Source organism: Sus scrofa, chromosome 17 (assembly GCF_054392235.1).
Source record: "Sus scrofa isolate SSC_HxYL_T2T_F1_AM1 chromosome 17, Sscrofa_HxYL_maternal_Yorkshire_Landrace_v2.0, whole genome shotgun sequence".
Lineage (NCBI taxonomy): Eukaryota > Metazoa > Chordata > Mammalia > Artiodactyla > Suidae > Sus > Sus scrofa.
This window is the reverse complement of record NC_139399.1, coordinates 25,230,940-25,257,518: the sequence shown is the minus strand read 5'-3', so window position 1 is coordinate 25,257,518 and position 26,579 is coordinate 25,230,940. Positions and strand designations below refer to the sequence as shown.

Here is a 26,579-nt window from a genome sequence, read left to right as displayed (position 1 = left end):
AAAAGACAAAAAAAGAGAGAGAGATTATTTTCTACCTCAAAATAAGCTAACCAATGAACTGATAAATATGTTTTATATTCATCTGAATCTGCTGCAGAAATTTAGAAAATTACCTGTTTCTTTTTCCAACCATTCTCCTTCATCTGTGCTACTTATTACTCTTTGCCAATTCTTAAAATGCATGTGAATGACCCCATTGTATGTCAACTCTTTCCCTGACAGCTGTATCAGGACTATAAAAATAAGTATCTACATGTATATATACATATATATTATACAAACATCAACAGATACACATATTACAGACACAAACATATTTTATATATATAAAATATACATTAAATACATATCATCTGTACTGTTTAGAGATTTCCACAAGGGAAGCCTGTCAACCCAGTTTCATATTTTAGCTACCTTAGCCAACCTAAGCCACTGGTTTGACTGAGCTAACAAAAGTTTTGGTTTCTTTTTTCCCAGTTAAGTGACCAAATGTTTATCCAAATTAATAAAGAGCACTGTAGACAAGAAACCCTATTCCTGTTATTATATTGGTCACCCCTCTCTTCCCCAGAGACTAGTATCCTAAAATCACCATGAGTTGATTCAAAAAGCATTTCCTCTGTACTTTGTATTTCTCATTACTATGAAGGGAGAAGATTACAGAGTGGGGTAGTTGACAAGTTCTAAATACAACTGAAGGTATAACACTTCTCTTTATATCTTCCTAGATAAGCTAATAATTTCTAAATTCTTTTCAACAGAAGCAGAATGGAAAGTCTTCTACGGTTTCAGATTTTCAGCCAAAGTCTTGATGCTAAAGGCAGTATGTGGTAAGTTCCCATCACAGGACCACAGGCCTGGCGACACATGGTCAAACAAGTCCAGAGGTCACCCCCCAGAGTCTGTGAACAATAACCTGCATTGCAGAAGACACTTCTGCAAAGAGAATTCTCAGGGGCAGACAGTGATTCCCTTTCCTTCCCTTGCAGATCAAGCACTCCAAAAGAGCCTCCTATCTTGGGGCTATCTGCCATGAGAGAGGCTACTATTCTATGCTCTGGCTGGATGTTGCCTCAGTGCAGAAACTCAGCCTGCTCAGTGGAGCATGTGTGCAGACTGAGCCCTCAAGGCCAGTGGATCAGCATCTGCATTCGTAGAACAAGGCAAAAGAGCCTCAGCTAAAGTGGAAATGGGCTACACTTCCGAGTCTGATGGCGCTAACATGTAAGTTTTCCTGTGGACCAAGTGAATCTTTTTTTTTTTTTTTTTTTGTCTTTTTGTCTTTTTTTTGTCTTTTTGTTGTTGTTGTTGCTATCTCTTGGGCCGCTCCCTCGGCATATGGAGGTTCCCAGGCTAGGGGCTGAATCGGAGCTGTAGCCACCAGCCTACGCCAGAGCCACAGCAACGCGGGATCTGAGCCGCGTCTGCAACCTACACCACAGCTCACGGCAATGCCGGATCGTTAACCCACTGAGCAAGGGCAGGGACCGAACCCGCGACCTCATGGTTCCTAGTCGGATTCGTTAACCACTGCGCCACGACGGGAACTCCCCCAAGTGAATCTTATAAAGGATAATGGGGTTTGAATTCAGATGCTGTTAGGTCTCCACCCAAGTGGGATGTCTTGACAGGGGGACACTCCACTAATATAACTGGAGGTCAGGAGCTGCAGGGCATAAGTGGCCACCAAGGAGTTACACTGCCCACACCCAAAAATGGCATGGTGTTGATGGACCCTCCAGAGGACCTCCCAAGAACCCGTTAGGGTACACTGAGAAAGAGCTGGCCATGAAAACAGCATCAGCTAATTGCAGCTGCCCTGGTCCCTCTTCTGCCCCTGCTGACTGTGGCAGAGCCAGAGACAGTGGGAAAGAGAGCACAAAGAGAAGAAAGGATCCTTCTTTCTTGGGGATGATAACCACCAAGTTAGGGTTCACTACACGGGAAAACGGAAGTTTTATTTACATTGTATTACCCGTTCTAATATTTCCTTTTCTTTTGTCTTTTTGTCTTTCTAGGGCCACACATGCACCTGGCATATGGAGGTTCCCAAGCTAGGAGTCAATCAGAGCTGTAGCTGCTGGCCTACACCAGAGTCACAGCAACATGGGATCCGAGCCACGTCTGTGACCCACACCGTAGCTCATGGCAACGCTGGATCCTTAACCCCCTGAGCGAGGACAGGGATTGAACTCACATCCTCATAGATCCTAGTCGGGTTCATTGACTGCTGAGCCATGACTGGAACTCCCTGTTCTGATTTTTCAAAGTTAGTTTTTCCAATACCTTTAAAAGAAGAATAAAGCTATGTTCTGTTTGTGTCTTACTAAGCATGACGCATTCAACAAACCAATTATACTGATAAGTATCCAACCTATACAAGATTATTTTTCATAAAGTTAAATCAGAAAGAAAACTAAGACATAGAAAATCAAAATGTAAATTAATATACCTCTTAAGACTTTAACTCCAGAATACAACCACATTAACAACTTGAAATGCAAATGGAGTAAACATTCCATTCAAATGGCAAAAATCATCAGAATGGATAAAATCATAATAATGATAGGAATAAGTTAAAAGGCAGAATCAACTATGCATTCCCTACAAAGAAATGCTATTTATTTATTTAGGCCCTACCCATAGCATGCGGAAGTTCCCTGGCCAAGGATAGAACCCGTGCCACAGCAGCGACAAATGCTGGATCCTTAACCAGCTGAGCCACCGGGGAACTCCAGAAATATGCTTCAAACAGAAATATACAAATAGGTTGGGGAAAAAAAATTATACCATGTATGCAAGCAGCTGATCAGGCTATATTAATACAAGACAAACAGACTTCAACATAAGGTGTATTACTATAGACAAAAACTAATACTTCATGAGATAAAAGAATAAATCTGAAAGAATACTACAAGCCTAAGCCTTTCTTTCACTTAAGAGATAAGGAAACTAAGACCAATGACTCATTCAAGGACAGTCAGTCAGCTAAGAGAAGGGCTAGCTACAAGTCACTTCTCCCAATTCCTTTTTCAGAGCCTTTTTCGCAGAACCCGTGCCCTATTCTGAGCTCATTCAACACAAAAGCAACCAGCCTACTTGGTCAAAACCATCAACTCTGTAGCTACTCAGACGCTTCTTGGACACGGAGCCTGAACAGGGGTCTGGCTCCAGATTCAAGCACTGCAACTTGCTAGTTGTATAGCCCTGAACAAATTGCTTACATGGGCCTCTGTTTCCTTATCTACAGAGTAGGAATACAGTCACATCTTTCACAGGATTGATGTGAAAAATGACAATGAGGGAGTTCCCACTGTGGCACAACAGCATCCACAGTGTCTCTGCAGCACCAGGACGCACCTTGGATCCCCAGCCCAGCTCAGTGGGTTAAAGGATCCAGCATTCCCGCAGCTGCAGTGTAGGTTGCGGCTACGGCTCGGATCTGATCCCTGGCCTGAGAACCTCCATATACCACAGGGCAGCCAAAAAAGAAAAAAAAAAAAAAAAAAAAAAAAAAAATGACAATGAGAAAGAGAAGGTCAGTAACCAGCCCAAAGTTAACTCAGCTAGTCAGTGACAAAGCTAGGACCCCAAAATACACATTTACAACAATTTTGTTCAGCTGCCTTCCACATGAATTATGCCCAACCTGAAGTACCTGGGAATGCCCGACCTTTATTAAATTCCAGTTTCCTTCCCAACACACTGATGCTATCCACAATTTAAGTCTAGGAAGGTGGAGTTCCTGTTATGGAGCAGCGGAAACAAGTCCGACTAGCAACCATGAGGACTCAGGTTCAATCCCTGGCCTCGCTCAGTGAGTTAAGAATTTGGTGTTGTCGTGAGCTGTGGTGTAGGCTGTGGACCCAGCTTGCATCCTGAGTTGCTCTGGCTGTGGCATAGGCCTGCAGCTGTAGCTCTGACTCAAGCCCTAGCCTGGGAACTTCTATATGCTGTGGGTATGGCCCTGAAAAAAAAAAGTCTGGGAAGGTATTTTCTGTGTGGGATCCTCAGCTATAAAATATATCCTTTTCAATCTAGATAAAATGAGTTTTGGATAATCACTTTTTCTACTGTCATATTAGCTTTGCCTGCATCTGTAAGGACATACATTCCTTAAGTGAGAAAAGCAGATAAAGTAAAAATTTCAATGATAATTTAATTCATATCACTTTTCCACTATAACATAAGTCCTGCAATGGACACATTTTATCACATTCCTTCAAAAGAAAAAAGTTTAAACATATCATTTTGTTCAAAGAAGAAAGAGACATTCCTCCAGATGTTGTGGTTGAAATGACCACAGAGTCATGCCTCAAGACTGTCAGCCAAACCTTCAGTTTGGTGAAAGATTCTTCAAAAAAGGAACTCTTTCTCATGAGTATGTCTGTGCTGTATAGGGCCAATCCCTGTGTAAAAGGTTCAAGTATCCTGACACCTGTCTGGATTACTTTTATTACATAACTGAGGATGTTATAGGAACAAACATTTACAATCACACTGGGCATTACGCTTTCAGAGTCTAGGCAACTCTCCTAAACTCTCTTATAGTCAAGGTTATAGTCAAGGTCAACATATTTTCAACCCAGCAAAGTGGGTGTCAGGAAGGTAAACAGATGCCCACAGAGCCGCCTCACAAACCGCATGAAATTTAAGAGTAAGACAAAACTTGATAATTAATGTTAAAAAATGCATCGCTTAGCTACCAATTTTAGAAACAGCAGAATGCATACAAATCCAAAATAGGACATACAAAACCATGAAAGAAGAAAGAGAAGTAGAAAAACAGTATGTGGTCAATGTTCTCATCTTACATATTCATTTTAGGAGGTGTTTAGGAGCCTACTATGTATCTGATTTTAAAACTGAGAGTAAGTCAGGATCACTTGAAATCATCAAAGGGCTCAAAATCGGTTTATTCAAATTCAAATGAATTCATGGGGTTACTGAAATTTCATGCCACATAAAGAAGGCAGGATGTAGGAGTTCCCACTGTGGCAAAATGGGATTGGCAGTGAGAGCCAAATTGTCTTGGGAGCGCGGGGGGGTAGGTTCGGTTCCCAGCCCAGCCCAGTGGATTAAGGATCTGGCATTGGCTCAGCTGTGACTCAGGTCATAACTGCAACTCAGATCTGATCCCTGGCCGGGGAACTCCATATGCCTCAGGGCGGTCAGAGAAAAAAAAAGGAAGTCAGGACATCATACTACCTTGATCTCATTTCATGTTGTAGTTAATGTCAGATTCTGGATAGAGTATTTTAAACAAAATATATCATACCAAAACCATCAAATTTCTGCATGATTTAAAAAAACCAGCACAATGTATGGAAAAGCACCAAATCCAGCAAAATACTACACTGCATGTAATGAAAGTCTATACAATTTATTCTCTACAAAAGAATGTTAGAAAAGCACCGACAACTTAAAGAGAAATTTAAATAGTTCCTGAATTAAAGGTTAAGATAGAAGGTAAAAGTTAAGAAAGAAGAACCACAACCACTTTTATTTTAAGAAAAACTTACCCCAGGACTGAGATTGATAGCGTAGAAATTCAATAAGTACACATTGCCTATCAAATTATAGGTTAAGCAATGATTCAAGAGCCTAATTATGGAAAATTTAACATGAAATGTTTCAACCCTAAGATATCCTTAAAGAAGGATATGAAATTCACAGAGGAAAAACAGATAGATAGATAGATAGATAGATAGATAGATAGATAGATAGATAGATAGATATACAGATTAAAGGAGATACATGATTTATCTAATCCTTTCCCATAAATAAACTGACTTACAAAAGTTCAGGGAAAGCAAACACCCTTTAAACTAAGCCAACTGGAAACAAAAATCACCTTTTCAAATGAAGAATTATATGTTCAAAGTATCAAAATTATTATCTTGAAATGATCAAAGAGCAGATGTGTTTTTTATCCTTAGTCTAATTTGACCATTCTGTTTTCCTAAATATCATCAGGTTCATTCTTTAAATAATTTTTTTTTGTCCTTGAAATAATTTATTTAAAAGACTATATGCTAAATATCATGCAGTCGAACAAGGAAACACAAAGAGGCACCTTCGGCCTAAGGAAGCTTCCTGTGTGTGTGTGTGTGTGTGTGTGTGTGTGTGTGTGTGTGTGTGTGTGTGTGTGTATCCAGGGCTGTGTCAAGAGTGCTACGGAGACAACATTCATAAAAAAAGAAACAGCAGAAATATCATTTGGGTCTGTAATGCTTTTACTTGTTTTGCTTTCTCTATCAGTAGGGCTGCTTTCAGCTGCATGTAAAGGAAACCCCACTGTATTGCTTTGCTGAGGCTGCCAAAACAACAAAATACCAGATGAGGTGGCTTAAACAACAGAAATTTGTTTTTCTCCAGTTCTGGAGGCTGGAAGTCCAAGATTGAGGGTTGTCTTCTGGGAACTCTCCGTGGCCTAAAGACAGCCACCTCCTCACTGTGTCCTCACACGGCCTCCCTCTGTAGGCAGACACCCCCCCCCGCGGCCCCGCCTTCTCTCCTGTGTCCTAATAGCTCTTCTTATAAGGACACCAGTCCGATTGGATTCAGTCTAACGGCTTCATTTTAACCTTATTTATCTCTTTCAAGGCCTCATCTCCAAATACAGTCACATTCTGAGGGACGGAGGGGTAGAGCTTCCACCAATAAATTTTGGACGGACACCGTTCGTGCCATAACACTCACCAAAGTGACTTTACCAAACAGCAGTTTATTTTTCTCAGTTAACAGGAAATTCATAGGGAAGTTGATGAGGGCCGGTGGAGCCCCTCAGGTAAGGCCCCCAGATGCTGGGCACCTCCATTTCCTATTCTACCAACCTCAGTGCATGGCTCTGTCATAACCACAGACACGTGTGTTGTGTGGTTGCAAGTGTCCAGGTGCCAGGAAGGAAGGGAAGCAATCAGGAAACAGCCTGAGTCTCGATAGTCAGAACTGGGTGAGCCCTCCTGGCTGCAGGGGAGGCCAAGGAGGGGAGTGTTTTCAAGTGGGCACATTGCTACCCTGAGCCAAAATCACAGCTCCATCAGAAAGGAAGGAGGGAAGATCCTGCTGTGGCTCAGCAGTAAAGAACCTGACTAGTATCTATGAGGACTCGGGTTCGATCCCTGACCTCGCTCAGTGGGTTAAGGATCTGGTGTTGCTGTGAGCTATGGTGTAGGGTGCAGATGCAACTTGGATCTGGTGTGGCTGTGGTTGTGGTATAGGCCAGCAGCTGAGGCTCCGATCCGACCCCTAGCCTGGGCACTTCCATAAGCAGCAGGTGCAGCCGTAAAAATAAAAAAGAAGAAAAAAAATATCACAGAGCCACCCAGTAAAGATTCAAAAACATCAAAGAACTGACTCCATTTTTTTACTGCGTGACTTTTATGTACCCCCATCTACACTGTGACTGGAGAGCTTACAGTTTCCAAAGTGTGTGTGTGTGTGTGTGTGTGTGTGTGTGTGTGTGTGTGTGGGTGTGTGTGTGTGTGTCTACCTTTCTAAGGTCTTCACCTTCTGCGAGGTTGGGTAGCACTGATTTACTAGCACTTGTGTTCTTTGCATCACATGCCTTCTGCAATCGAAAGGCTGCCTTCAGGAATCTCTCTTGAGATACTCTAGACCAGAAACCTATTTAGAAGAGAAGGATACTTTCCAGGGAATTTATACCTTCCCCTCTCCAACAAAGCGCGGAGGGCCTTGGTTTGGTAAAAAGTGCAACATTTCCAGACAGTTTTTAAAATGCTGGAGTTCCCGTCGTGGCGCAGTGGTTAACAAATCCGACTAAGAACCATGAGGTTGCGGGTTCGGTCCCTGCCCTTGCTCAGTGGGTTAACGATCCGGCGTTGCCGTGAGCTGTGGTGTAGACTGCAGACGCGGCTCGGATCCCACGTTCCTGTGGCTCTGGCACAGGCTGGTGGCTATGGCTCTGATTCAACCCCTAGCCTGGGAACCTCCATGTGCCGCAGGGGCGGCCCAAGAAATAGCAAAAAGACAAAAAAATAAAAAATAATAAAATGCCTGTGCTGCTCTGAATTGAGGAGCAGGTTCCTTTCGGCTACAGATCTTTTTAGGGCTGCATCCACAGCATATGGAAGTTCTCAGGCTAGGGGTCAATTTGGAGCTATAGCTGCTGGCCTATGCCAAGCCACAGCAATGCGGGATCCGAGCCACATTTGCAACTGACACTACAGCTCACAGCTGAGTGAGGCCAGGGATCAAACTCGCATCCTCATGGATACCAGTGGGGTTCCTTTCCACTGCGCCACAACGGGAACTCCATCAGTTGTCAATCTTGATGTTAAAAATGGTTGGTCTGCTATGCTTAGAAATGTTTATACATTCAAACTTGAGAAAATAAAAATTAACATGCAACAGAATGCTTCAGGAGAGCTTGGTTCCATCAGTCAGTTTTAGGATAGGTATTAATACCCAAACCATCTATGCTTTCAAATTTCCTCCTTTCCCTCTGGTGGCTGCCTAAGAAATCTCTGTGTGTTATTCATGACAGATGGGAGAAAAACTTTACGCAGTTACTTTGAAATTGTTTCAAAGGGAATGACAAATGGACAGAATGAGGCCAGACTGAAGATTCTCAGAGGGTCTCACAGATCCAAAAAGGCTCTAAATAAAGGGAAATAGTCTCTTTGCTTCCAAAAGGCTATCATGAAATATTTTCTCAGCAGCTGCAATCACTAAACCATAATCCGTCTACACACTGTCTCCACTCAAATTTGAATAATCATATGTCCGATCATTAATGCACCTGGCCAGCACTTTTTCAACACAAAGCTGAAAAAAATCTGCTAAATCACAAAAAGATGCCAATTGTGAAGACGAAACATCTCAAACACTGACACTGCAAGCTTGGAGAGGGGCAAGACTAAAGCCATCAAAGTCACACTTTGCTTAAGATTCAAACTGACATCCTGAATTGAGAGCTCCCTCCTGATGTGGGAACTACAAAAGATGCTCTCCCAAAAACAATATTCAGCAGAATATTTTCCTTCAATTAATTAATAGCTCTCTTGCTTTCTCTCTTTGGCACTGATACATTCACAGGTCATTTGGAAAATAAAATGCAACAAGAAAATACAAAGCATTTTGGATTACCAAGAGTCTCATGTAATAAAAAATAATCTGATCAAAAAAATTCTTTTTTCCTCTAAATTCTCAGCCAATATGGAAATAAGGAAACTTCCCTGATTCAGGGTCTAAGACACTGTATGAAAAATAAGCATAAATTGATTAAAATCAAACCCATAAAATGGAAAAAAAAAACGGTATGACAGTTTATCTACCAGGAATAAATGACAAACTATTTTCAGGGAAATTGTCTCCTCTGGTTCTGGTTTACCAATAAATTAATATATCTGAATTTCTGTTAGCAGAAATAATGAATATAGTGTTTTCAAGTTACTGACCATCTTTCCAAATTGATGGTTGTGCTACTTCTCAGTGACCAGTGTAAATAATCATGGAAGGAATTCCCTGTTGAACTAGCAGGTTAAGAACCCAGTGCTGTCACTGCTGTGGTGCAGGTTCGATCCCTGGCCAGGGAACTTCCATATGCCACAGACGCAACCAAAACAAAAACAAAAACAAAAACAGAAACAAAAAACATGGAATACTTTAACCCTCTGTAATAAGACTGCAGATAACTTCAATTTATTAAATGTGGCACCTCTTCTGCTTATTCATCAGACTGCTTTCCTAATTTGCCCCACCCTGCAGACTTGGCAACAATGGCATTTTGCTATTCATTCACTGAAGAGACACTGATTTAATCTTTAATAGGGAGATTCTTTCCTTCCCCCAAGAAAGTCATGTTGTGGCTAAAATTTGCAAACTATTCAACAGGAGGACTGAAGTTGACCATGCGAGATGAAATCAAGGGAGGCTTCACGGAGAAGATGGCAACTGCAAGAGGTCTGTGAAGGCCTATGCAATTTCCCAGTTGAAGAAGGGGACTGAGTGCAAAATCAAACATAAGCACTGTGGCCGCAGTCTTTACACTCTTTGGATTTAAATATAGCTCAGTACAGGTGATGCAAATAAAGGTATGAAAACGTCATTGCAGAGGTCCGGCCATGGATGTCCTGTATTTGGTAAACTGGGGAAATAGAATTAAGTCCTGAAAGCAAAAGTGAGCCATTAAAGCATTTTGGAGGTAATGCTACAATAAGATTGGTTGTGTGCAAATGACTTCAGCTGACTATGGACGGTGAAGCAAAGGGGCAAAAACAGAAATCTATAAAGTAGCTGTGTATGTGTCTATCTCCTGCAGCAAACTACAAACCCCTGGGCGCAGGAGCTGCAACTCACTCACTGTTATAGTACCTGATACTTATTTAATAGCTAATAGAAAAGATGAAAGATTGAATGAATGAGAGAGGGGGCAACAGGGAAACTGAATGAAAGGTTATTGGAACAACCAAGGCATGAAACATTGAGGATGGGAACTCAGGCAATATTAGCAGGAAGGGAGAGGAGAAATGGCAAGATATCAACGGTAAACTCAACCGACTGGTGACTGTTGGTTTTCCAAAGAGTGAGAACTCAAAATGAGACATAAGTTTGGGTGAAGTTGAGGCCTTCTGCTCTGGGCACACTTATTTAAAAATCACCATAAGACTTCAATGGCAAGACCTCCAGCAGAAAATGGGATATAACAGGAGCTCAGACAAGAAGTCAGGGGTATGGGAGTCATCAGTGAATAAGTGGCTGTAAAGAAGGTGGAAGTGGATGAGTTATCTTGTACAGAAAGAGTCTTTACCATGAGAAGAGTTGAGAGCAATGTAAACACCTCCAGAGAATACCATTTTAAAGGCCAGGTGGTAGAAAAGGTGCTCGAGGAGGCCTACCTCCAATATACGAAAATACTGTCTAATGGACAAACAAGGCCCAGGAATCAGGGACTTCAGGAATCTACAAGGGTAAAAGCAAAAATGAAATCATCCAGAGAGTTCCCGGGTGGCCCATTGGTTTAGGACTCCGTTGTTACTGCTGTGGCACGGGTTTGATTCCTGGCCCAGGAAATATTGCAGGCCATGGGCATGGCCAAAAAACAAACAAACAAAGATTTAATCTAGTGCAATTCCTTTGGAGTGAGGGGCTCTGACTTCCCCAGAGTCACCCACTCAGGGAATCTGCACAGCAGCAGTTGGTAACAGCTAGTGTCTTAGTTTCTTACACCATAAAAAATGCAGGGAAGAAGAGACAAACTCTGACATTCCTTCCAGTGGTATGATTTTATGATTCCAATCAAGCTGCATTGCTTGTTCATTCAGGACAAGTCCACAAACTAAACAGAGCTGTCTTCACCTTTTCAAACAACAGCACCAAGAAAGCGAGGGAATAAATGAGCCTGAAATCCCGGAGTCTTACTGCCATGCTGAACAAATGGGAAAACACAGCGTGTTCGTTTCTCCTCAGCGATGCTAATGATTCAGTTAAATTGACTTCTTTGAAGGAAAATTACTGTTAATAACCTTAATTTCCTCCTCATCTCTTTCCCCAGGTACCTGACATTTTAGATAAAATATTTTCATAAAATATTAAAAGCAAAGGAATTATATTAGGTACCCAACTCTGTGTTGACAGACTTTATGAATCCCTTCTGTCTCTCCTGTCTAAAGCCTATACTCTGTGTTCTTCAGATAAATACATAAAGTTCCCCACGCTGCTCATTTCCCAAGAAACCCAATCCATTCCAAACAAACTAAAAAAAAAAAAAAAAAAAAAAAAAAAAAAGATTAAAGTGTTACCCTAAGGCATCTTACAGGCATCAGCCACGTGATGTTACAGAACATGCCCAGTTTCCATCGAAATTGAATCACTGCAGCTGTAGTTTTCTTTCTTTGGCCACAAAACCAAGCCACGGGCTTTTCAGCCTGGCCTGACCTCTCATCCATGCCCACCTCTGCCCTCAAACAACAGGTGGGAAGAACATGCCGTTTGCCTGCCCAGACCCAATCACCATCCTTCTACATTTCTGCCTCCTCTCTCCTGCCCTGGTTTTCATCTGGTTCAGCCAGGGTTTGGGAGACAAGAGGAGAGGGAGGCATAGATATTTAATCCCCTGCTGTCTTCCTGCAGGGACACTGCAGGTCTTATGAGACAGTCCTTCTTGCCCCTTCACTTGGAGCAGGAAAGCTCCCCACCATTGCTAAGTGCCCCCTCAGCACCCACCCTGGCTGTGGTTGTGTTCCCTACACCTGCCCACACCTTCTAATTGGTCTCTTTATTAAGCCTTCCTCAAAGGACTCAATTTACATGTGTCATCTGCTCCCCAGCAGGCCCTGAGTCACAAGAGGTGAAAGAGTGACCAGGTGGGGGCCTCCCCTTTAGCTTTCACAGGTATTATCAAAGGAAATTGTCTGCAAATTGTAAAATGCTGTAACATTCCCGTGAGCAAAATCGCACAGACCTTCCTGAATAGGCTAAGTTTTAACGCCAAGGAAATATGACTGAACACTACCATATTTCTACAGTTCATTGTGTGCTATAAAAATAAACATGCAGAAAACATACTATCAGAATCAAATGTCACTGCCAACCTAACCAGACTTTTTCTTAAAAATGGGTATCTGGGGACCTATATTCAATATTTTGTAATAACCTATAAGGGAAAAGAGTCTGAGAAATGAACAGATATATATATATAGATATATAGATATATCTATATATATATATATCTGAAGTACTTTGCTATGCACCTGAAACTAACACAACATTGTAAATCACCTATATTTCAATTAAAAATAAAAAATAGTGCCCCAATTCGACCCCTAGCCTGGCAACTTACATATGTTGCAGATGTGGCCCTAAAAATCAAGAAAAAAAAATTTTAAAGCTTATTTCTAGGGAGTTCCCTGGTGGTCTAGTGGTTAAAGATCTGGCATTGTCACTGCTGTGCCTCAGGTCGCTGCTGTGACACGGGCTCAGCATCTGGTCGGTGAACTTACACATGCCTCAGGTGAAGCCAAAAAAAAAAAAAAAAAAAGCTGATTTCTAAATGCAAAATAAAAATAAAAATGGGTACCTAGAGAAACAGACAAAAAACCAAATCCATCTCTGAAGACACACTATTTCATTTCCTGCTATTTATCCACATCAAGATTTACCATCCCTGGTAATACGATATTTTAGGGTGACTCCAAGTCTTTCAAGGGATATCATAAAATCCTAAATATCAACTCATAATTCACTTTGTATCACCGAAAATAACTATAATTATTGAAGTTATCACTTCTGAAAAAAAGTTTGGAATCAGGAGTTCCCGTCGTGGAGCAGTAGAAACGAATCCAACTAGGAGCCATGAGGTTTCAGGTTCGATCCTTGGGCTTGCTCAGTGGGTTAAGGATCTGGCGTTGCCGTGAGCTGCGGTGTAGGCCGCAGACGCGGCTTGGATCTTGCATTGCTGTGGCATAGGCTGGCAGCTACAGCTCTGATTAGACCTCTAGCCTGGAACCTCCATATGCTGCAGGTGCAGCCTTAAAAAAAAAAGTTGGGAATCAATGACCTAGATTTTCTACATTGTTCCTAATCTCTCTCTAAATGAAAATACAGTGTTGTTTTCAACTTACACAGACCTTGGTCTACATGGCATTTCTAAATATCATGGAAATTAACTGCAGGTAACAATTACATAATAAAACTCAGCAAAAGAGATTTATCTCTAAATCTTCTAATTCTTGAAGCAGAAAGCAGAAGGTAAAAGAGATCCTTAAATAATTAAGTATTTGAAAGTCTAAAGCTATAAATACACCTGGATAGAATTTTTAGCAGTGAAACTAATTTGATTTTCCCAGGTCAATATCAACCTCTGATGGCTATGCAGCAGCTCACTTTTTTGACGATATATTCAAGGGTGTTTATGATATGTCCCTGGTCTGAGAGATCTAGAGTTTCACCACTAAGCAAAGCGATCAAAACACAGATTTTCAACTCGGATTCTATAAGATGTTTCTTTATTAAAGAGGTTTTTAAATTGGCCTCTAAATTGGTAAATTTATTTGGATTAAGTATCATATTTTCAAGCACTTTAAGGACATAGACTATTTCTAAACTTATTTCCTGGTATACTGTATATAACTGAAATCTGACTAAATTAGTAAAGCAATGTAACCATGTGAGACATACTTCAATTTGAGAACATGTTCATAATTTGAGGTTCCATGAGATAGAAATTCCACGGGGACCTTCGTTAAAAGCACTGCGGCAATGCTCTCTCAAAACGTAAAATGTGGGGAGTTCCCATCATGGCTAAGCGGAAACAAATCTGACTAGAATCCACGAGGACGCAGGTTCAATCCCAGCCCTCAATCACTGAGTTAAGGAGCCAGCACTGCCTTGAGCTGTGGTGTAAGTCTCAGATGGGGCTCATCTAGTGTTACTGTGGCTGTGGCGTGGGCCAGTGGCTACAGTTCCAATTCAACTCCTGGCCTGGGAGCCTCTACATGCCGCAGGTATGGCCCTAAAATGACCAAAAAAAAAGTAAAATGTACATACCCTTTTGACCAAATAGTTCTATTTCTAGGAATTTACCTACAAGAAATTCTCACATGTGTGCCTGAAGATATAGGTATAATGATTTTCAAACTTTCAGTTTGCAACATGAAAACAGGAGAATGGTTAAACCAAATACAGTACATTCAGGAGCTCCCACTGTGGTGTGGAGGAAACAAATCCAACCAGAACCATGAGGTTTTGGGTTTGATCTCCGCGCTTGCCACGAGCTGTGGTGCAGGCTGCAGACGTGGCTCAGATCTGATGTTACTGTGGCTGTGGTGTAGGCCGGCAGCCAGAGCTCCCATTGGACTCCTAGCCTGGGAACCTCTATATGCCACAGGTGTGGCCCTAAAAAGAAAAAAAAAAAATACAGTACATCCACAGTTTATATGTGGTACTAACAAAGTTTACGTAATGTTAGAAAGAAAAATATAACCATTATACTGACATGAAAGATCACCACAATATACACTTAAGTGGCAAGCAAACAAGTTGCAAAAAAAAACCCTACACAGTATGATCCAGTTTATGCAGTAAGAAAAAGGCATGTGTGTGTATGTGTGTATGTATATATATGTAAATGCACAGAAAAAGGAGACACAAGAGGTGCTCTCAGCTGCCGCCACTGGATACACCTAGGTATGAGTAAGTGGGAAAGGGTATTTTACATTTCACTTCTGCATTTCTGCAATGTCATTTCAATTAGAACATATTAGTGCATCACATCAATCATTTAAAAAAAACAGTGAAAACAAAAAAATTAATAGAAATTTTAGATGGGGCTTTGGTGATTTATCTAAAGATAGTGCATCACGTGGAAGAAACCATCTCGAAGGGACTTCACTTTGGTTTGATCCAATGGGATTCCTCCTTTACGAGCCAAAAGGAAAAGGAGGGCTGTTAAGTAGACCGCACATTGGAACGGTGACCTGCAGAAACAGATCTACATTTTTTTTATTATTATTATTTTTTTTAATTGTTATCTCCCCAATACATTTTTTTTCTACTGTACAGCATGGCGACCCAGTTACACATACATGTACACATTCTATTTTTGCAGATTTACATTCTTTTTGTCCAGGAGAAACCCAGAAATTACCAAACAGTAGCAGGGGACATTCTGTGACTGGTTACAGTTCAGATCAGTGACAGAGCCAGAAAACCCAGGTCCCCATAAATGATGTTAACCATTTCTCCACATAGAGGTGTCTATTTTATTTAAAAAAACAAAAAAAACAAAAAAAAACAAAAAACTGTTTCTGGTCATGCTTGTGGTATACAGCAGTTCCCGGGCCAAGGATCAAACTTGTACCACAGCAGCGACCCAAGCCAGAGTAGCAGCAACGCCGGATCCTAGAAGGTGTGCTTATTTTAAAAGAGCACCATGAAAGAGGAAAGAAAGCCATGTCCTGCCTCCCTCAACTCTGCAGATTTGCTAACATCTTAGAAAAATGAGGGAAAGGAAAAAGAGGCAGAAATGATTCATGCATTCATTCTGCCATGAATGTCCACTGGAAAGAAACCACCTTTGGAAGAAACTTAACAGGTAGAAAAAGAAAAGCAGCATGAATAAAGAAGACACCTAGTTCACTGTGTTGTCTAACTGTAGTACACCATATCTCCAACCACTTACAGTCGACAAAAGACTCCAAGGGGCATCTCCTGGGTTACATTCGTTCCTCAAAACATGTTTTGTTTGGCTGGCATGTTTGTTTTTACTTTAATTATTTCTAAAGGAGAGTTCCCATTGTGGCTCAGTGGTTAATGAATCCGACTAGGATCCATGAGATTGCGGGTTCAATCCCTGGCCTTGTTCAGAGGGTTAAGGATCCGGCGTTGCCATGAGCTGTGGTGTAGGTCACAGACATGGCTCAGATTCCACATTGCTGTGGCTCTGGCGTAGGCCAGTGGCTACACCTCCGATTAGATCCCTAGCCTCGGAACCTCCATATGCCGCAGGAGCGGCCCTAGAAAAGGCAGAAAGAAAAAAATGTATATGTTCCTAAAGTTTTTTCACTGATATCTTACACTTAAAATCTGGATTTTGGAATTCCTGTCGTGGCTGAGTGGAAATGAGTCTGACTAGCTTCTATGAGGACACAGGTTCTATCCCTGGCCTTGCTCAGTGGGTTAAGGATCTGGCATTGCTATGAGCTGTGGTATAGGTCACAGATGCAGCTCTGATTTGGCATGGCTGTGGCTGTGGCATAGGCTGGCAGTTACATCTCTGATTCGACCCCCAGTCTAAGAACCTCCATATGCTTCGGGTGCAGCCCTTAAAAAAAAAAAAAAGACAATAAAATAAAATATGGATTTCATGCTTCTCTTGAAAATGGGGAGGGGCTGGCAACCTTGAGCCCCATGCCCGCCTGGCAGAAATCTGACAGACCTGCCCCTGAGGAAGCGCCAGAGCAGCCCACCCCAAGGGCTCTGACACCTGGGCACCCCTGTGTTGCTTACCTGGTCCTCAGAGGAATCAGAGTGGGTCAAACCTCAATGAAACCAGGAGGAACCTCACCCAGTGAAAGCTGGCCCTTTAGAAAATGAAATTAATTTTTAGGCTACCCCAGAGTAGCACTTAGTAACTTCCTTCTCTCAGACTTCTGGCCCATGGACCTGCAGAAACAAAAGCAGCTAGGATAGATGAGGGCACGTGGTTTTACCTTCAACTCCCCCATTTAATGCCATGGTCATGGCAGGGTTGCCAGAAGCTTCTCTGTCACACTTCAACCCAGTCACTTAAAATAACAGTCACAAAGCCTGTTATGGAACCAAACCTTTCTACAGCATGCACCTAAGTGGCAGGTTAACACAGCACAGGGGTTAGAAAAGCTGGAGGTCCGGCGTCAGTCTACCAGGGTTTGAATCCATCTCTAACTTGAAGTGAGTAATCTCACCTTTTCCAGCTTATCTCCTCAAATGTAAAACGGAGGTACTTATGAGTAACCTCCAGAAAAAGCTGCAGGGAGGGGGAAATGAAGAGGCACATTTTAAGGGCTCACCCAGTGTCTGTGGTTTGGTGACTGCTTTTGCCATCACTGGGCTCCCAGAAGCCCCTGGGGAAAAAGGGGTCACAGCACCTTCCCCTAAACATCACAGATCCCCAGATTATTGTTCTGGTGGATGCTTTTCTCCTTCCAGGCCTAAATGGCTTCCTGTGGTCTTTTTCCAAAGCCTGGCTGGGAGACACAGATGCCCTGGGGAGAACATCTGATCACTGAGTTCTATTTAGAAACCCCACGGTCACAGAATTTTGAGGCAGTTAGGGCTGAGTTAACGTGAGGCCCCTCTGCCTAACGGCAGTTATGGAATTAAGCAAGTCCAGAGGAAGCTGGCTTTTACAGTGGCCTGAAAAGGCGACAGGAACTTCTGTGTTAGCAGAGGGGCAGGGCAAGTGTCCCTTATTAAGAGTTTTATGAGAATTGGCTCAGCCTGCTTTGTATGGATGGGTCACTGGCATTCCCTCTATGGAGGAGCAGGGAGTGAGCAGTGATACCAGTAGTACTGAAAGGAGAAGGAACAAGAGCAGTTGAAGCAATAACACAAATATTGTTAATAATAACCAATAACACAGAAACTGGCATCATTCCTACTGCACTGCTGGGTGCGTTTGCCCTATAGGATTATTCTCCTCAAAGACGGGGCAACTGAGTGCCAAGGGGGAGGGGGATGAGAGTGGGATGGACAGGGAGTTGGGGGTTAGTAGATGCAAACTACTACATTTAGAATGGACAATGAGTTCCTACTGTACAGCACAGGGAACTGTATCTAATCTCCTGGGATAGACCATGATGGAAAATAATATTTAATACAAAGAATGTGTATATATATATATATATGTATATATATATATATGACTGAGTCATTTTGCTGTACAGCAGAAATTGGCACAACATCTAAATCAAACATACTTCAATAAAAAAATTTTAAATAAAAAAAAAAAAAAAAAAAAAAAAAGATGGTCAACTGAGGCTCAGTGTAGATCCGCAGGGTCACACAGCTGACACATGACTTAGTCAGGATTAAAGCTTGCATCTGCCTGATCCCACCTCCTGGAGGAAGTGGCAACTATATTTTTATTTTTTGTCTTTTTAGGGCCGCACCTTCAGCATATGGAAGTTCCCAGGCTGGGGTCGAATCAGAGCTGTAGTCACTGGCCTACACCACAGCCACAGCAATACAGGATCAGAGCCACATCGCAAACTACACCACAGCTCACGGCAACGCCAGATCCTTAACCCACTGAGTAAGGCCAGGGATCGAATCTGCATCCTTATGGATACTAGTCAGGATCATTTCCACTGAGCCACAGTGGGAACTCCAGAAAGTAAACCCTGACATTCCCACCTGGCTGTCTCCAAGACAAAGTGTCTCCAAAGCAGGCATCCTTTACCTTGAGTGGGTCACGGACAGCCCCACCTTCAATGTGGTGAATCCTACAGACCCTTCTCAGCAAACCATTTCGACTGCATAAAATTAAGCACTAAGGAAACCAATTATGTGACTAAGGAAATCAATTACATTGAAAAATATTTATCAAAATTAAAACAAAGACACACACAGTAATGTTCTTCTTTTTCAACCCATTAAATGACAAGATCATCAGTGACCCTAATACCTGCCCAAATTGTCATTTGGGAGTCAGTGAAAATAAAGTAAAATAAAATGTAAGTAAGTGAAAATGAATTACAATTCACTGGCCAGCAACACAGACCTACCCAATGCCATGGGGCAGGACCATTACAGGGTGGTCCTAAAGTGAAGAACTCCTGGGGAGGGTGACAAGCATAAACATACTGGTCTCTGATCTCTTCTCTCTAGGTGAGCTGCCTATAATTAGTTACTTTCAGTTACTTCTTCATAAGGGCTACTGCACTCAGGGAAACCAACAATCAGGGAGCCAACAACCTCCTCTAATCCTTCAGGAGGAAGAGAATGCTTTAAGCAGGAGATGGATCTTTAAGCAGTGCATTGCCTCAAGGGTGGCTCCATGGCTAGAGGAGGAATTCCCAGCCCTCAACAGACCAAAGGATCATGAAGAAGGAGTCTCCCCGTCCAGGAGATAAGATAACACTACCTCCAGGAGATAAGATAACACTACCTCGCAGTCACATAGGTGAGACTTTCTCACCGAAGGTTTTCTAAGCAAAGAGGTGCTGATTTTTGTCCCTTTCAACTATTTTGATTCCACAAAGAAAAGGCAAGAAAAAGCAGCTGGAGTTCACGCAAAGAAAATAAAATCTCTGCTGGTCCTTCATCCTCTTGAACAGAAGGATCTCCCAGCTGAGACTTGGAAGGTAGGGCATGGCTGCTTTCATCTCCTCTATGAACTTGGGTGACACCGTCAGCCTAAGAAAAGCATCTGAAGGCATGAGCTTCCAGCCAGACTTTTGGAAAGCGGAATTTGGGGATGGTTGGTGCAATCAAGTGAAAATGGGTCTTGAGAATAAAAGTGACTTGGGGGTGATTTATTTATTTATTTTTTGGCCATCCCTCAGCGGCATATGAAGTTCCTACCCAGGCCAGGGGCCAGGGGTCAGATTCAAGCCACAGTTGTGACCTAAAACTGTAGCTGCGGCAACACCAGATCCTTAACCGACTGTGTCAGGCCCAGGGGATCAAATCCGTGTCGCAGCGTGCCCAAGACACCATTGATCCCATCTTGCCGCAGCAGGAATTCCCAGGGGTGATTTTTTAAAGCAGACAGATGTCATTCCAGAAAGGACAAACAAACTTCTCACTCATCTGCTCAGTAATGCATTTTCCCCCACCTCTCCTTCCACCCAGGGTAAAGTAAATCCATTTTCGTATGCGGTGAGCTAAAGAATTCCAGCCTGTGAATGGATAAAAGTTTATATCATCCTAAGCCAAAACTAGATAAATAACATGACACCTTCAGGAAGTATTTCTACTTTTAAAGAGTAGATTTGATCAAAAGAAAAACTATGAAACAGAACAACAAATACTAAGAAACAAAAGACCTACACAAGCTTATCCTATTTCCTGAATATGAAAGAGAAATAGACACATGCAGAATGGACAGTGCTGAGAATTAAACAGTGTCCTCACAAACTATGTTAACATTCGAACAGCAACAGCAAAACGACAGAAACTCGGCAATATGAAAGCTATATTTATTTCTTGATAGACAGGTTAAGTCTTTTTGACAGACACTAATACAGCCAAAAGTTCACATTACAAGGTGAAAAGCAACTACTTTAGAAACTTCAGTCTGGACATGAAATATCAACTGTGATCAGTAAAGCATTTCCATTAGTCCTTGACCTCATTCTGCGTATCAAACACACAAGTTCTCGGTTTTACAGTCACCATGACAGACAGCTTATTAAAAACCTGGGCTCTTGGTGCTGATAAACACAGTTTCATCCTTACAAGTGGTCAAAAATGATGAAAATTCAGTCACAATCTGTTAAATCAATTTAAGTTTCAAGGAATACTTTTACTTTCCCCAAAGTACTTGAGCTCACTTTTAAAGACATCTGTGGAGAACATAAGAAATACTTAATCATTCCTGTGACTGAATCAAGGGCTGTGATCCTTAAAGATCAAATTTATTCTCAACATAAGGTTTCTGAAATAAAAAATAAATTCAGCAGCTAATTACTAATGTTTTTGTTCTTGGGTCTTTTTTTTGGCTGTGTAATGCATTACGGATTTATTTCATCCATGTGATAACTATGGGGTTTTTTTCAGTTTTTAAAAAGTTTTATTGAAGTATAGTTGATTTACAATGTGGTGACTAATGTATTATTTTTTAATGATCAACAAAAATAATTGATGGAATGAATGAATTAGAGAACTTAAGTCTGACGGCAACCTCTGAAAGTTTGGGGAAAATGCAGACACAAAATCCAGAAGCTGACTTCACTTATCTTTTCACAATTGGTATGCCATGTGATGGGTCCAAGGAAAATAACACAACAGCATTTTGGCTCAATTTTACCTCAATTCTTAATTGGAAGATGTGGTGGGGCTGAATATTAGGCAAGCTTTAGTCAGTTGTTTCAATTCTTAATAATAAATACAATTCCAAAGTAGATTTAGTAGCATCCCAGGAAAATACTCTGTTCATTTCGATTGCCAAATACAACTGTCCCATGTTGCCAAAACCAGCAGTGTGCATTAATCTAAAGATACTGTATTTGTTCTTGGGAGAGACAAAAAGGCGGGGCCAAAAGTACTGGCTAAGTCCCCACTGGGGATGAAATATTTCCAAGAGTTGATACAGATTTAAAAGTCCATTTCTGCAAAATCATTTTGGTAACCCTTAAACAATTTCGCTATCTCATAAGGCAAAAACACACCACACAACACAAGATTGCAGGGCACGTAAGTACTTTAACATCAATCACATTTTTCAGGCACAAAAGTATAAAACTTACAAAAGAGTATTTTAGAACAAAGCTCTTGTGTGGGTGTGCATTTGTAAAATAAAGGTAGCATTATGCTGACACACATCAATGTGTACCCAGTGATCAAATGGAGTCTTAGAAATTCTGTTTTGACAGTTACTTGCAGGATAGCATTTTCACCAAGTGATTAATTCAGAGCTAGGAAGTGATAGCGAAACTAAATCAAAACTAAGTTGGGATGGTTGAGTAACAATGTAGTTGGAGGGAAATGTAATCAGTAATCTAATACTGGATACCTTTAGATATGTTATAACACATTAGGTGTAAAAGGGTTACTAGTTACAGCAGTAAGTGTCTCATGTGCATAAAAATGTCAATAAAAAACGTTATTCCGTTTAAAAAGTGAATTTTTATGAAAACAGGTGTTCTTCCAAGATGGCCATCATTTATTAAACCTCAAAAGGAAAATGACATAACAGATTAAAACACCAGCTGAAAAATATGCAAGAGCCTGTCCTATCAAAACACAGCATTCTAGATTACATAACATGGATAACGGGAGATTAAACCACATGCCCCTGCCCAGCTAAATTTTTGTTCTTCTTCATGATTCTAATAACTTAGGTCACTGAAGTTTGAAGCATACAAAATATTAGCTTCTCAGTTCAAGTACATATTTTGGAAAAAAAGAGTCCTGAAAAAACTAAAAGAATAAGTTAAAATTTTATACACACACACAATTATTTTCTTTCCTGAAGATCACAGTTTCTCATATACTTTATTAACCTCCATGTAGCCTGCCCCAGTAAAGTCACCAGTTGCTTTTACTGGTCAGTTTACTTTATGAATCTGATTTCTCTTTAAAGGGGAAATTCAACTCTATTCTAGATGTCATACAGCTGTCTAAGTTTGAATGACATTACTGCCAACTAAACAATTACTAAACAGCTATCTCCAAACATATACAACTTAATTTACAGACACCATGTATCACATTTAAAAAAAAAAAATGGCGATCTTCCATGAACGTTTTGGCCAAAATTAAATTTCAAACATGTGCTTTAGAGCAATACGTAGAATCACTACAAGAGTTAAAAGGGGGAAAAAAAAGTCAAAGGATCATCTCTTAAACACATGCATATTTATAAAACCATAATGTGCATTTGCATTTTTCTCTAGAAAAAAATGCTAATTTTTATGACAGGTTTATGATTCTAGATAAACTTGCACTTCGACACACTTGAAAATTGAAGAACTCCGTGTTTCCATACTTCTAAACAGTACTGCCTACAAAGTCTCCAGTCAGAAGTACATAGACAGGATCTAACCAGCTAAGGAGAAGGCAACTTCAAAATTCTGAAAATAAGACAACCTTTCGTCTTCATCATTTGTTTGCTCTTAGGAGGCCAGAACACGGCCCCCAAAGAGTGCTGGCCTGTCAGTGTTGTTTTAAGTGCAAATGGTCAATCATTTCTATTATTTCCCCCGCCCGAAGAAGTAAGAACATCCGCGCGCATACACATTTACATGCGTTGCACGGTGCCAACTATTTCCAACCAAAATAATCATATACACGTCGAGCCGAGCTATTTCTGGCGAGAAGCGGCGAATGTCTGGACCAAGTCTAAGGAAACCCAGCAGGAGACTGACTACAGGGGGAGGGGGTGGCGGCGGGGACCCCCGCCTCCCGCGCGCGCCGGCCGCCTGGCACCGGCACCTGCACCGGCTCCGGGGCAGGGCATCTGGGTGCGCGCGCGCGCGTCCGGAACTCACCCGCCGGGAGCAAACAAGCCCAGCGGGCCCGGGAGGGCGGGAGCATCCTCGGGTGGGACCCGGAATGCCTTTTCCTACCTGTCACTTTGCCCGGAGCCGCTGCCGGGGATGCGGACACGGCAGCCGCCTGGAGACCCAGTGGGTGCGCGCGCCAGTGTGCGCGCTTGTGTGTGTGAGAGAGCTCTTGTTTGCGGTGCGGCTCACTTACAGCTCCCGGCGCCACCAACCCCCTCCCCCCAGAAAGCGCCGGCCGCCGACCCCCTCCCGGCGCGCGCGGGCCCGCCCCCCGCCCGCCCCCGCGCGCCGCCCCCCGCCTCCCGGCGCGCGGTCCTCACCTCAGCCCCAGGCTGGGGTCTCCGCGGGGTGCGCCTCGGCCGATCCGTGGGGCAGCGCCCGCCTGCTGCGCCCGCCCGCCGGGCTCGGTGTGCCCCAGCTCTGGGCCCCGCCGCGCCTAGCGGCCGGCTGCTCCCTCCTTCCCCAGCTCCTCAGTCTCCCTCTTCGTTCTCGCCTCCCGGCTTCAGAGCCCGAGCTGTCGCCTCGCAGCCCCAACCTGCCCGGGCTACGGAGCATGCCCAGTGCGGCGCGCCCGGCCGGGCTGGGGGTGGGCAGGGGCCGGGCCGGCCGCGAGCCCGCGGGGCGGGGAGGGGGCGCCAGGCGGGCAGGGGGCGGCCTCGAGCCGGAGGAGGCGGCCAGGCAGGGTGGAGGCAGCGCTGGGAGACGGTGGGTGGGGCGTCCAGGGAAGCCTCCCCGAGGCGCGCTGCTTGGGGGTCTCCCCGGCCGCACCCCCGCCCCGGGTCCCAGCGCTCCCGCGAGTGCCCCGCGCCTGGGGTCGGGCGACGTGCAGAGTGGCGCCGCGGGCAGCACTTGTAGGGGTGGGAGGTGCACCCTCTTCCGAAGGGAGATGGGCAGCCGGCAATGGGCCCTGGAGCAAGGGTGAGGGGTAAAGAGTGGAGCTGGGTCAAAGCTGGCAAAAGCTGATGCCCCAAAGCCGCTGGCGGGGGTGTGGGGTCGTTTATTTGCTTATATTCTGTTTAAAAAACACATAAAGCGCTTACAATGCTTCAGGCACTGTTCCAGCCGCTTTTTATTCCTGTAACCCTTTAAAACAATCTTCCAAAGCAGGTACTACTCCCCCACCCCATCCCAGGCTTAAACTGAGCCACAGAAAGATTAAGTGGTTCCAAAAAGTCTTCCCCTAAGTGCAATCTCAGAGTCGCAAGCCCCCCAGACTTTGGTCCCTGGGTTGCTAGGGCTCAGCTCCAGCCAGTTTCCGGCTCGTTTCTGCCATGACTCGGCCCGCAGGTGACTCCGAGTCACCCTCGCATTCAGACCCTAACAGCATTCCGCTTAGCATCACCCTTTGTGTGGACCCTAACAACGTGCCGCTCCAGGACTCCCTCCCAGGAGGGCTTCCTCCTCCTCCCTGAGGCCACTCCGCCTCCTCCTCGGGGCCGGCGGCCACCAAAACCCGGAGACATGGCACCTGCGCATTGGGGACTGGGGCCATGCTCGCTGCCGAACTGGGCATGCTCAGCCGCCTGAGCTGGTCCGGCTAGACCGGAGGAAAGAGGGAGCCTGGCGGCAAGTGCGGGTGGGAAGTGGAGAGGGAAGGTGGGCACAAACAATCGCCGGGCCCTTAGTCTAGAGGCAGTTGTAGATGCAAAAGCCTCGTTCCTCTGACACATCCTGGCCTTTTCCAGGCAGGGCTAAGAGGAGGGTGGTTAAAAGTTTACCCACTTGGGCATCCTTCCGCCGGAGGGGGCTGAGGGCCCGCTGACAGTTCCTCAACTGAGCCTTTAGAAAAGCTGGAGGCGGCTGAGCCTGTCTGCATGTTGAGGAAGCCAAGAAAAATCGCCTAGAAGGAGGAGTTTCCCTACAAGATCCCAGGGAAGAGCCGTGGGGCTTGTCACTGCTCAGAGGTCTTCAAGATGTGGTGATCTTGAGTGATGTCAGGATGTTATGGCAGCTTTTCTCAAGCTGTAATGTGCACATAAGTCACCTGGAGATCTTGTTAAAGTGCAGGTTTTGATTAAGCAGGGCTGGGATGGAATCTGAGATTCTGCATTTCCAACAATCTCCCTTTGCCATGCTGATGTTGCTGGCCCTCAGATCAGACTTGGAGGTTGGGTCAGTATTTAGGCTTATTCTCTACTTTAACAAAAGTTTAGAAAGATTAAACAGTTTGCCCCAGCCAACTGCTTGTACAGCCAATAAGTAGTGTAGCTAGTTTCAGACCCAGTTCTGGAGAACTTCCTGTGTTATGTTCCTGTTTTCCCTGTGTATCACCCATAGACGGATGAGCTAGAAGCTGTCATCTCTGTGTCTTGACTTTTTTAACAGTGGAATTTAACTTACTATATAACACTCCCAAGTATAATGTGTCAGTTAGCCCTTACTGTGTAAAAACTACACCAAAAACGGTGGCCTAAAGCAGCAAGGATTCATGGAATCAACAGTTGTTTGCTGTTTTCTGCTGGCTCCATTCATGGAGCTGGAGACATGAAGTTTGGAGCCTCATCCCCATGGCTAGGATGGCAGGGTGTTTTCTCCTTATGGCTTCTTTATATGGTAAGCTTTTGATTCCCAAGATCAAGGGAGGGCAAGCCCTGATGTAAAAGTAGCATTTCCTACCTCGATTTGCTAATGTCCTAGTGACCGAAAAAAGTCACGTGGCTATGTCCAAATTCAAAGTATAGAAAAATAGTAAACTTCAATTTTCGATGGAAGGAGAACAAAATAGAGAGGTTTTCTTTCTTTGGGCTTTGAGTTTTCCCCCAATTTGCTACATACATGAACTTTCATAAAAGTAGCCCCCCTGCCCTTCACTCAAGAGTGTTCTAGTTTAAGCTTGTCTTTAATTTTACCTGTAGGTAAACCAAATCTCAGCAGTCCTTTCTTGTCCTTCCTAGGCCTTCAATCTAA

The 26,579-nt window shown here is 43.3% G+C and overlaps 1 protein-coding gene across 34 annotated transcripts in view; it reads right to left on the bottom strand.

The window, feature by feature from the left end:
* PLCB4 (phospholipase C beta 4) overlaps positions 1-24,204 on the bottom strand; it is a 487,242-nt gene extending 463,038 nt beyond the window's left edge. For 25 of the 34 annotated variants that reach the window (XM_085003051.1, XM_085003063.1, XM_085003052.1 and 22 more), the window contains exon 1: positions 23,993-24,204. The gene's annotated coding sequence lies outside the window, so the exon portion shown is untranslated. Of the gene's footprint in view, positions 1-23,735; positions 23,886-23,992 lie in introns of those variants that run through there. The other 9 variants (XM_021077459.2, XM_085003060.1, XM_085003057.1 and 6 more) reach the window with 1 other exon arrangement.
* Between the last annotated feature and the right edge of the window lie 2,375 nt (positions 24,205-26,579).